Source organism: Carassius carassius, chromosome 9 (genome assembly GCF_963082965.1).
Source record: "Carassius carassius chromosome 9, fCarCar2.1, whole genome shotgun sequence".
Classification (NCBI taxonomy): domain Eukaryota; kingdom Metazoa; phylum Chordata; class Actinopteri; order Cypriniformes; family Cyprinidae; genus Carassius; species Carassius carassius.
The window spans coordinates 34846062-34859350 of record NC_081763.1 but is presented as its reverse complement, the minus strand read 5'-3'; the positions used below and the strand labels follow the sequence as shown (position 1 = coordinate 34859350).

General features: G+C 35.4%; 1 pseudogene; it reads left to right on the top strand.

The window, feature by feature from the left end:
* LOC132149705 (H-2 class I histocompatibility antigen, Q10 alpha chain-like) overlaps positions 1-8635 on the top strand; it is a 30641-nt pseudogene extending 22006 nt beyond the window's left edge.
* Positions 8636-13289: the final 4654 nt, after the last annotated feature.

The window sequence follows — 13289 nt, the reverse complement described above, 5'->3', positions numbered from 1 at the left end:
TATGAAATTTAATTTTAAGCATAGTGAACAGATTTGGAGAATTTGATGTTTCCCCATACAAAGAGACAGGAGTTGCACTTGGATGCCTGAGAGGCATTTCAAAGATAGCCGCCGAGTGACATGACTTGTCTTAAAGAGACTTTTACTGTAGTAGATATATGCAGTCAGTCGTCGGTTGATTTAGGTTTTTTTATTTTTTTGGCATCTCCATGTGGTCCTGCTCAGTTTTGCAACTTGACTTCTCTAAAATGTAAAAAAGCTATTTGGGTCATTCCTGATATGCGGTAAAATTTTGGCTTTATAAGTTTTGGAAAAGAAGTTGCATGATTTTTGTGTTTTTTTGTATTCTACCAAAATAGTGATATGTTTAACTATTAGGAATGGATATTGGTTAAGCTCGGAGACTCAAAAAATAATAATTATGGGTAGATTGTTCAGACACTGGCCATGAACATATTCCACCCTGTTAGGGACATAAAGATAGTTATCACAACATGTTAATAATGTAAATGTTATAATAATGAGCTTTTCTTAGATAGTATATGTCCCTTATGCCATCTTATTATTTTTAACACAATAAACAATAACAAAACAATTATTGATGAATAGAATATGTCTTAATAATTAAGAACAGGTACTTTTGTGCCAATTTTTGCCAATGGGGTTGTAAATAACAGTAAAAAATTGCTCAAAAACATATATTTGCTGTTAGTACTCCTCACCTTACAAAATAAGACAAAAGTATGCCAAACATTTCACGTTGCTAAGAATTATTATTTAAAAGTACTTGTCTAACAGGGTGGAAAGGAGCATTACAGGGTGGAACACCAGGTTCATTAACGGTGGACAAGCTTTCCGCCATTTTCCTGCATGGTTTCCCATCTGTTATGTGTGAAACTGCACCTTTATAATATTGTTTCAAAACGATACCAAAAAAAATGAAATAAAAATAATAATAATCCAGATTTCCTTTGGGGGAGGGACACAAAAAATAGCTATGTGGTTCCTTATCACAATCAATCATGGTGGCATATATACATATATATATATATATATATATATATATATATATATATATATATATATATATATATATATATATATACATATATATATATATATATATATATATATATATATATATATATATATACATATACACACGTATATAGAAATGTATTTGCTATATACACTAAATACTATTCATTCTATTAGAATTTCCACCTAACAGGGTGGAACATTTTGAGATAAGTTAGCCATAGCTCATTGAGTGATCAACATTCTAAACAAGCTAACCTTCTACAGATTAACAGTACTTTTATAATGTCAGATTTGTTTTTACATTTTTTTGATAGGACTAACATTCTCCATAATCCGGCCTAACAGGGTGGAACTTTAAGGGTGGGACAAGCAGGATAACATTCCAAAAACTAAAAACAAATTTACGAGGCAGAGTTGAAGCTTACCTCAGTTTTTACAGATGAATTCCAGTGGGTCACTTCTATAAAATGGTCTCAATGACATTGCAGTCGGTTTTGAAAGGCGAGAAAGTATGTACTAACAGGGTGGAAAATGACTTCAGGGACACGATAATTGAAGAAAATAGTAAAAAACAAACAAAAAAAAACTATGTTTTCACATGATTTATATATATGATTAGAGGCAGTTTAGCCTATTTTGTAACATAATTAAAACTAATTTTGAGTTTTGAATCTTTTTTTTTTAATCATTTTATGGTTTATATTTCTTGTGGAAGTTGATTACTTTGCACTAAAGATATAATACATTTGAATACATATATCAATGAAAAGGTGCCATGTCCTATATAAGCCATATCTTATAAATATGTGACTCATTTTAGAGAAAATATGATTAAATAAATCATTGGGACATTAAAGTCACTGTATAACAGGAATGACCCACTTGCTGTTACACATGTGCTTTTATGGGCTCCTTATATCATTTGGTTCTTTGGTGTCCTTTTGGAGTTTCTAAGTTTTTGGAAAGTCATCTAAATTTATCTTGAAAAAATCTTGCAGAAAATACAGATTTTTGAGAATCACCCTTCAACCTTTTGGTTTACTTTGCTGGATATAGCAAATGATGACAACATAATCATTCAAAACATGCTAAATGGGCTATGCTTAATTTCATGTAGTGTGCGATTAATCACAATTAACCACAGAAAACGGGTGTGATTCATTTGATAAAAAATTCAAATCTACTGACCCTAGAAATAACCCTTTGATATGCTTGAAAATAATGAAAATAGGTTTCCCTCCAGTGGGCGTAGTTTTCAGAGTAATATGACACGTTGCGCTTTCCTGTTGTGTCCTTAAACAGTTGTTGTCAACAGCTTATAAAAACGTAGTTCTGGAGTGTTTTTTATTTTATTTTTTTACAGTTTTTAGCTTTTTTATTGTACACCTTGTCAAACAGCATCTTTTAGACATTATTCCGTGTTTTTTTTTTTTGTGTTTTGTTATAAGTCAGAAATGACAAGGAGGCAGCTTCCTGCAATACAAATTCAATGGAGAGGGTTCGATTCTCAAGGTAAAAAGGGTGTTCTTTTACAAGCCCACTAAGGAATTTTAAATAAAGTATGCTACAGACATATCATGAAGCCTCTTTAAGAATTATTCCAACTTGTGAAAATGAGCATCCAATGTCCCCTTTAACCTGCATGCACATGCAATCCTTTTATTTTTGTTACTGATATTATTTCACAAATGTCATGTTTTCTGTCTACTTCAGATCTTCATGTTCTTCAGTGGAGAACTGGTTGTTCAATTGAGCAACAGGAAAGTGAAGTGAATTTTTCCAAAGTGTTTATGAGTTCAGCTATGATGGAGAAGACTTTCTGTTGTTTGACGACGAAGAATCTCAGTGGGTCGCTTCAGTTGATACGGCAGCTCTACGATCCAAGAGGAAATGGAACAATTTGCCCAAACTAAACACGTACTTCAAAGGCTATCTGGAGAAAGAGTGTGTGGACTGGCTCAACAAATTCAGAGAATATGGAAATGAGGAGCTCAGAAATGCCTGTGAGTAAATGTCAAGTTATTGCACTTTATACAATGTAGATTGTGTCAAATCAGCTTTACAGTAATTAACAAGAAAATAGTGGTTCAATGATGCAAACAAAATTAAAATTTGCTGAAAAGCAGACAATAGACAGAAGTAGACCATAACTATTCAGTTGAAATCAGTTCATTTCAGCTTAATAGCTGTCCATTGGTTATAGAAGGAGTTGAAATAGACCTGTAAACAGTTTTCCTACGTGGTTTGGATAAGTATGAAATCAGGTCTGGTAAAGTATGGAAACAAAAGCAACCAGAGTATGGAAAACATTGCATTTCCTGACCTTTGTCCCGTTTAGTTTTTTTATAATATAAAATTAAGAAATTAATGAAAATAAATGCATCATAAAAGAAGTGTGTTTTCATGGGAGCTGTTTGGTGATTCTTTAGTGATTGTTAGACATGGCAATGAATTCAAGGTGCACTTTTTCATTATGCAAAAATGCAGGTTTTAAGCGTTTTGGGTTTCTTCTCAGGATATTCTTAGCACTGTATTACAGAGCCTCAAGGACCAAAAATATACAGACTTCTATGTGTGCATGAGAAACCATTCAAATTAGCATATAGGAAAATGCACACCATCAGCCCATTTCAGGGTTTAGTTTATTGGCCCACAACAGAGTACACTTTAAAGAGATCCAAGGCCTTGACAGTGTTGTGCCTGAACGCGTTCATTGAACGATAGTTCATGAACTCGTTCATATTTTGGGCGAACGTGAACTGAACGTGCTGTATTACTGCCTAATGAACGTTACTGTGAACTTCTTCATTCTGGTGTCCTTGAACGGCACGCTCTCTCAGGTTTACTTCGTTCAATAGGGTGCCAGATTTCTATAGAGCCTTCCAGGCGAAAACACACCGTAAACGGGTCTTAATATGTAGCGGAAAAACACCCAATCTGGCAACACCAGCCACCAGCATCGCACCGCCGTCCGCCGCATGCGTGACGCATCATCAAAAAAAAAACAGCAAACGACAGCAGCATGTAGCAAGAAGGCATATGATAATTTAAAAGAATGTTATGATGTTTATGACAAGGTCGGTGAGAATGGGAGACAAAGCATTAAAGCAAGAATGGGGAAATGCTGTCACTTCAATGCTAATGTAAACCCTGGTTGGATAAGGATTCAATATTGGATATGAAGATGAAATCTGACGCATAGCTTCATTGTTAAAACTGATAAAATAATTGCTGTCTGTGATTCTATATGGGCTGTGGCAATAATTTTGAAAAATAATAGCTCGCAGCAACATATGGAAAAAAAGAACTATGAACTAGTTCATTTTTGGAACTGTGAACTTTAGTTCAAAATGGTGTAGTTTGAACTATGAACTGAACTAGTTCATTTTAAAATTTGTGAATTGAACTTTGAACTAGTTCATGTAGAAAGTGAACTTTCCCAACACTGGGCCTTGAAATATATCATACTGCCCAAACGAAAGCATTTTTTACACTTTTTTTTTTAAGGGGTGCACAATAAATTGGCCACCATATCGATATCAGTCAATAAATGCTCATTTTTACTGTTATCATTATCAACCCGATAAGACAATTTTGCCGATAGTACAGTTAAGTTCGCTTGTGCATTTACCACATTTTGTGCAATTATACATTGTAATATTGTTTATTTTAGGTATATATGTCTGACTTGCATATACATTAAGACACTTTTATTCAAAGTGACTTTCAAATGTGGACAATAGAAGGAATCAGAGCAACAAAAGAGCATTTATTTATCTCATAGAGAATGTGTTTGGTAAAGCTTATAGTGCGTTAATAGAGTGCTTCAGTTTACCAGTGATCATCTTTAGCTCAGGGCACACAGCTCAAACAGCAGTGCATAACAGTGACATTGTTATTGAGACGAAACTGACTGATAATCTGATTCCTGTGTTTTCAGCTCCTCCAGATGTTCACATGTTTGCGAGGAAATCTACCAAAGACAAATCCAAGCTGAAGCTCACCTGTTTGGCCACTGGCATTTACCCCAGAGATGTGATGATGAACATCAGAAAATATCACACATCTCTGCCTGAAGATGAGGTTGTATCCTCAGGAATCATACCAAACCATGACGGGACCTCCCAGATGAAGAAGAGTGTGGAGATCAGTGAGGATAAAGAAGCTGAATATGATTGTTTTGTGAACCACAGAACCTTCAAAGAGCCAATCATCATCACATGGGGTAATTAAAGCAGTTACACAGAATGAGATATGGGGATCTCTACTGCATAATTTATGGTGGTGTGGGACTGCGTTCACACTCTCCTATATTGTACTGGTTCAGGGGCAGCATAAATGGCTGCCCACTGCTCCGGGTGTGTGTTCACGTTGTGTGTGTGTGTGTGTGCTTGGATGGAATAAATGCAGAGCACAAATTCAGAGTATGGGATACTGGACTTGGTCACATGTCATGTCACTTTCCTTTTCCAGAGACAGAAACATAATTTGATAATGGAATAATTTTTAAACTGTGAACTTCCATGTCCCTCTACATATTTTTTTTTTTTTTTTGTGTGGCTTATATCATTAATTACTTAAATAATTGTTTTATCTTTTTGTGTTTGTATAGATGGGAAATGCCAGGATTGCCCATCAGCGGCTGATGCAGGTTTTATTGGAGTTTTGATTTGTCTGACAGGTGTTGGTGTTGGTGTTGAGGTGGTTCGCATCTTAATGAAGAAAAAGATAATTGGTGAGTAGTGACTGATTAATGAGGATCCACACATTCAATTCATTCTTGTTTTTAGTTTTGTGTAAAAGGAAAAAAAAGAGAAAGAAAAAATCTGTCACTCAAAAGTCAGATTTTTATGTCTACTGGAAAATATACAGCATACTGGTTTTAGACAGGCAAATAAAGGCAATAATACATTTTAAATAAACTTTTGTTTTAATAATTTAGGATGTTGCTAAATAGCAACAAATAAAATAAAGGTGTTTCTGAGAGAAGATTACAGTGGGTTGAATGTCATTAGATGAAAATTATTCTGTCCTAGTGCTTTTATAGAGTGTAATTATTACAGCACATAATTAATACTAAAAAAAAAATCCAAGCACTTTTTACCTATTCCAAACTACTTATATCCTAAAAATTGTAATTAAAAATTGGCCCAAAAAGAGATTTAAGTAAAACCAAACAGTAAGGAATGAGTGTGATAATCAGACATTTCTACATTAGCTACTCATTAACTACTCAACACCTACAATGAGCATTTCATTGTATGATGGTTGCATCCTTTTCATAGACATTGCAGAATGTTTTTACTAAAATATGCTTGGAAAAATATAAGACCAGAATATATACTTGTTTGAAATTATTGTTATTTTTTTACAATACTCAATTCAGAGTACACAGAATATCAGAGAATGACTTAATCTGTCATGCTGTTTAGTTTTTAATTGCGGAAAGAAAACAGAAACTGATGAAGAAAAGAATGCTGAAGTTCCTCTACAAGGTATAAATAAAACTAACATTTATATCAGTCTTATGTTGTAAATGCTGGGTGAACAAAGGCCAGATGAGACAGATCCTCATGCAGATGAACTTTACTTATGCAATAGAGTAAAACTAACACAGGTACACAAGAAAAACAGAGTTGGAGCAAACAAAAATCGTCTACAGAAAGACATTGCTTGAGACTGAACAAGACAAACATGGGTAAATATACACAAGATTACAAGATTACAAATTTGTTGCTGTAGGGATTCAATGACAAACACTAACTCATCTTGTTCTGAACATGCCTAATTTATTCATTTATTCAGCATCTTAAAATGTGTGTGGATATTATGTCTGAGAATAGCATTGCACTGCCACTAAAATCCATATAATTGAGGTTTTCCATGATATGTTTCTGAATAATTGAATGACAGTGCAGCTAATATTGAAGAATCCTAGTTATTTATACAACAAGATGCTTTCTTAAGCTATTACTTTGTCATTTGCCTGGCAAAGATGAAAGACACTTATGCCACAGCACTGCAGATAAACATTTGACTGTTTCTCCAGCCGGAGAAGAGAGAGCTCCTGGAACATCAGAAAGCAATGAGACCAGCTTCATTGTGCAAGAGGATCAATATGGTATTTGTTTCTTCATTTACTATTGTAATGTCAATTGCATGTACAGTACGGCTGGGCGATATGGGCAAAAATATTATCACAATCTCATGGTTATGTCCTCATTTATTAAGACGCCGACGCAGAAAACACTGTGAGCATAACGTGTTTAAGTTTGTGTATTGGGTGAAACACGTTATTCATTCACACAAGAGACACACGCAGAACATGAAGACTTATTAGTGACATGCTAATGCTGGTTGCTGTTGGGTTTATTTCACCATGTGATAGACTGATATTAATTAATGTCCTTTTTTATTCACAATCTCCTTATCACCAGCAGGTGTGGCACTTTATTTTCAGATGTGTTCTGATGACACAACCAAACCCCTTGCTGCTCGTAGTACACTTCTTTATAATATGATAGGCTGATTATAATCCAAGGAAGGCACACACTTAAGGGTTGTTCATTCGACCAAACGTATGTGGTTTCAGGTCTATTGATCTTTTAATGAATTCAAGTGAATCTACTGAATGTTATATCAATCTTTTTCTAAGATTGGACTCAGATCTAAATCTGGACTCAGATGTGTCAAAGACATATTCAGGCTCTGCTTGGTAAAACTTCTGTAAATCCATCTATTCACTTTTTTTTCTTTTTTCTTTTTTAATGTGCAGAGGTAAAGTCTCCAGTGGGTTCATATGTTCTTTTTGCATCCATATTGGACAACACAAAGAAAGAATCAAACTTGGAGTTTGAATGTTCAACTAAACAAGTGTTGAACACGGAGAAACTGTGAACTGATGAGGTAAATATATTTTCACCACGGGTCTGTTCAGTGTCTGTCTGTTAATTCTGATTGGTTGACAACTGTCCTAGGTGTGACCAATCCTGTTCCTGGAGATCTACCTGTACTTGCAGCTGCTTCTCTGATCAAACACATTTAGTAAATATTTAAATATAGTAAATATGTAAAATAAATATTTCAGCAATTGTTATGCATATTTACTCAAATTAAACTAAATACTGTAATATCACATATAACTGCCATCAGCCACAAAAAAATAAAATAAAAATATAAAAATCACTAGTTGAAAATCAACAAACTTTTCCTTTATCTAGCTAGTTGTGTTTTATCAGGGTCGGAGCAGATCTTACAGAGGTAGATCTCCAGGAACAGGATTGTCGTATGCGAAGTTGGGTAGTTATTTTGATTGGGGTCCATTGATTTCAGGTGGGATGGTGTCACATAGCTGTGAGTTTACAGGGCAAATACTGAAGCTTAAATATGTTACTTAAGTTGTAGGTGTGCTACTCATCTGGAAAATGTCATGTTTTATGTCTTACCCAATATGCAACATCTCCCAAAAACGAAATAAATAATAACTGCATATGTTTGTGTTTCAGGAGTCCTACTTCTACATACTATGACAGGTCAAGCCCTGAAATAAAGATTTGTGATATTTGTCAATATCGACGGTGGATTGGGGAATTGTTGTCGTGACAGAAATGGAAAAGAAACCTTGAGAGAAACCAGGCTCTGTAAGGGGGCAGATCTCCTCTGACCAGACGAAACCAGCATGGTGTGGTTTAATTCAAGGCTGCAACACAGGTCAGATTGTGCAGAGGACCTCTCTGGTTCCCGTGGTCTTATCTTGATGGCCGTCTAAGAGACAAGCACTGCGTCCGAAATCGCATACTGCGTACTGGGTTCTACATTTGAATTTCAATGTACTACTCGACCGTTAGAACAGTACGTTCTATATAGTATGAATGTGGGTAGTGTAAGGATGAAAGAACCTAAGATACTTTGATCTCCTGAGAAACAGACAATACAAACATACACGGGCATCTTCGAGACACCCCTCAGAGTGGAGGAGCAGGAGACCTCCTTCCCTTCTGGCCATTTGTTTCATTTTAAATCCCTTCACCCATGCTTCCTTCTACTTAGTCTACTCAAAATGATTACATGAAAATGTCAATGCAAGTGAACTAACACCCATGACTGGTATCATTTGAAATGTCTCAGTGCAACTGGTACAATGGTCTCAATCTTACAAAAGTAGATTAGAAGATAATACAGATCCGAAGAGTCAGGTGATATCTTGATTACTGTGATGGGAGTGTCCTTTCGGGTCCTCCATGTAAATTACCCTTTATTCCCTTTAGGTTGGAAAGTTAATGTTAATGCAAGAGTTAATGCAAATTCCAATTGTTAGTCTCTGTCTCCATCTCGGGGGATGTTTGTCTTGGTCTGAGGTATTTAAAGGATTGCAGCAAGAGGAGACAGGGTGATTTCTGTAGCCAGAAAGCCCGTAGTGTGTTGTGTGTCTCTTCACTTCATACTATGTATTTTCTAAGGTCAGGTATGCATATTTTACTTTTAGATGCGTCTTTTGAGAATTTGAGAAAGTTTTGTATTGATATGATTTGATATGTTTGAATTGGATATGTAATTGGCAGAATACATATTTACCTGACTGATAATAAATTGTTACATTTGATTTTATTCTGTTTTACTCTGTAATTATTGACTCTAGTAGATTACGTTGAATCCTTGTTAGTGTCATGAGCACCCGAATGAACAAGTTAATATAAACTAAAGAGTTTAACTAGAATAATCAAATGTCAGAAGAATAGGCCTACTAATTAGAAACAGACGTACAACCAATTTGCATTCCAACCTAAATTCAAGGTCATATTAAAATGGAGTCAGATTTGAGTTTAACCTAAATTGAATAACTCTACCGCGCTGAAAGACCGAACACGCAGGAAACATTCATCCAGCATGAAATTCGGACGTACTACATCCGCCATGTTGACAGTTTGCAGATCACGCCTTCGTTGACAGCTTGTAAATCCTTTACTAAATATAAATGTAGCTTTTAATTTTCTACCTCAGAATAACAGCAGCTACATCTGTGAACAGAATGACAGCCTGATTTTATGTAAGGATATAAAGTAATTTATTGTAATAAATAAATACAAATAAAATTACACTAAAGAAACAAAAGGAACACGAATTTAATAAACTTGAATGAATGCTTAGACAAATACACACACACACACATACATTATAAAAAATATACACAGACACACACACATCTGTACAAACACACCCAATATATACATACATTAGGGCTGGACGATTATGGCCTTAAATCAAAACCTCGATTAATTGAACATTTTACCTCGATTACGATTGATGAACGATTATTTTGTTTCTGTTTTGTTTTTTTGCCCTCATAGTTCACTGACAAGGTTTGTTCTGTAAGCAGGGCCGTAGCTGGGGTTTACCGGGCCCCGGTGCAGGTTGTATCAGTGGGCCCTGTTTGAAAGTGTTTAAATTGTATGTTTGTTCTGTTTATTTGTTTGTGCTATTTACAGTGTTTAAGTTTTTCAAGTTTATAAGTGTCCAGGTACAGAAACCGAATAATTAAATGTAAAATAACACTGTAAAAATTAAACATACAGTCAAACCAAAATTTATTCAGACACCTTCAACATTTCTCACATTATCAGTTTATTTGCTATAGTTTCAAAATTAATCACACATAAATACACTTATTTCTATTTTATTTATTTATTGTTAACGCTTATGAAAATAGCCTGGTTTTTGCCTTGAGTCTGTTTCTGTTTATTTGTAGCCGCAGTAGCCTATACGTCACATTTAGAATGAATGATAATATCTCTATTTTTATAAAAGCTCCTGAACACGAATATATTTTTTATGATAGGCAACGTGAGCTAAACTCTCGAGACGAGGCTTGTGAAAGATAATATAAGTTACTAAAATACACGACTGTGATAGAGATTAAGAAGCTGACATCTGATTTCTTCAAGCGGTCATATTTACCATGTTTACTATGGTAATGTTAATGTTAAGCGTGCATAGTCTTTTGCATCGCTTATAAATATTTCTGCCTTGTATGGTGATTGTAATCCACATTGGATCAAGTTATTTCAAACACTCGCTGCCGACTGAAAGTGAGTTTTGAGCTCAACTTATTTAAAAAAAAGTGTTTAATGCTGGTGTTATAGCTGTTATCTTTCTGAAATGATCCGCAGCGCAGACTCTCTATTTTTATAAAAGCTCCTGAACAAAAATCATTATTATATTTTGATGATATGCAACGTGGAGCTAAACTCACGATACGAGATGACAGATTAAATGTTACTTTATAAATACACAATTGTGATAGAGAATAAGAAGCTGACGTCCGATTTATCCAAGCGGTCATATTTACCATGTTTACTATGGTAACGTTAATGTTTAGCGTGCACAGTGTTGGGCAAGCTACTTGGAAAATGTAGTGAGCTAAGCTACCAGTTACTCTACAGTAAATGAAGCTTCACTACACTGAAGCTACCCCCTGGGAAATGTAGCAAGCTTAGCTACATCAACAGTAGCTTGCTACATCTAAGCTACTTTTAAAATTCAATTTTTATGTTGAACACATTTTATTACAAGTCAATGCTATCTCAGTGCTCAAAACTGTCAGTCAAACAGATAGGTAGGTGTAATTGTTTAGTTCAACTGTGTATTGTGTTCCTTATCAATTTGGCAACAAAAACAATCAAAATACATGTAATTCATGTAATAATGTACACACAAGTATGTGTATGCACCTGTTTGCATGGGCATGCTTAATATAGGCCTTTGCAGAACAAAATGCAATGTGAATGTCTTTGGAAACCCAGCTAAATTGATTTATTTTCTGATTTACTGTTTTCTACATTAAATCATCCTAAAGAACATTATGTGAAAATATAATCTTGATTATATTTAAATTATAATTAAATAATATAATCATTATCAGTGATTTAAATCAAACTTTAATGGGGTTTTTAAATTCACAAATTCTTAATTTAGCACGAGGGCATGTGCTATTTTCCCCTTTGTTTACAATATATCTGAACTGTGATTTTCTTAACAAGGGAAAACACTTTTTCTACCAACAGATAGAAAAAAAGATGGCTAGAAAGTGCTTAGTTTGTGATTGAAGACTGAATTGCGATGGTTGTATATTTGGGAATCAGTGTCATGTACTTGTCGAGGTATGGCCACGGTCGACTCGCTCCTCGGGATCAACTGTTCTCCGACCTCACCCACTGCCATCATTTCATCAAGTCATTTTTTGCCTGACTGGCCAAGGAGTGGTACCGTCCGGGGCAGAAGGTGGCGGTAATGCATCATAAAGCTGGTTGGTTGCTGGTGGTTGCCACTGACTGGACGGGGCAGAATCATGTGGCTACACACGCGGTAGTATGCTTTTTAGGGGGAAGTATTACCAGGATTAAAAAACCGAAATAACCGACATGGGAAAATTAAGTCGGTTAGAGGTTCTGAATTTTGGTTTCGATTACTTTTCGATTAATCATCCAGCCCTAACATACATACATAATATATACATTATAGACAATATACACACACATATATATATATATATATATATTAGGATATAGATAAATCAAATCAAGTTCCAAAAAATGTGTAACCTATTGAAATTATATTCTAAAAAACAAAAATCATACAAGCTGCTATCACTGGCCTTTGACATCCAAGAGCTGCATAACATTGTGGACAGAATGAGCAGGTCTGTCATGGGGATTTTGAGGACGCTGATGACCTGGAGGCAGTGGAAGCAGCTTTTCTTCTGGTAGCTGGCACAATAGATGGCTGTCAAAAACAAACTGAACCTCCAGCAAGTGAAGCCCAATGTTATTTCAACAGGAAGCGGTTTCATTCTGTTCAGTTGCAGGTCAGCACCAGGAGAAGTACCTTGATATGTTTGTTGAGTGTCCCGGGTCTGTGTATGATGCCAGGGTGCTGCAGAACAGCTCTATTTACACTGGAGGCCTGTATCCACCTGCAGGAAAACACATCCTGGGAGATGGTGTGTGTGTCCTTGTTTGAGTGCACACATCTGCATCATCACTCCATACAGAGAGCCTGAACAGAATCCTGCACAGCTTTGATTCAACACCAATGATGCTCGTGCACAGAACATTGTTGAGAGAGCCTTCAGGATGATGAAGACAAGCTGTGCTCCATCTTCTTCTTCTTCAAGGCCCTGGAAGTGAGTCCTGTCTTTGTGCAGATGTTGTTGCATGCTGTGTAGTGCTCCATAACCTCCGTCTTCTGAATGA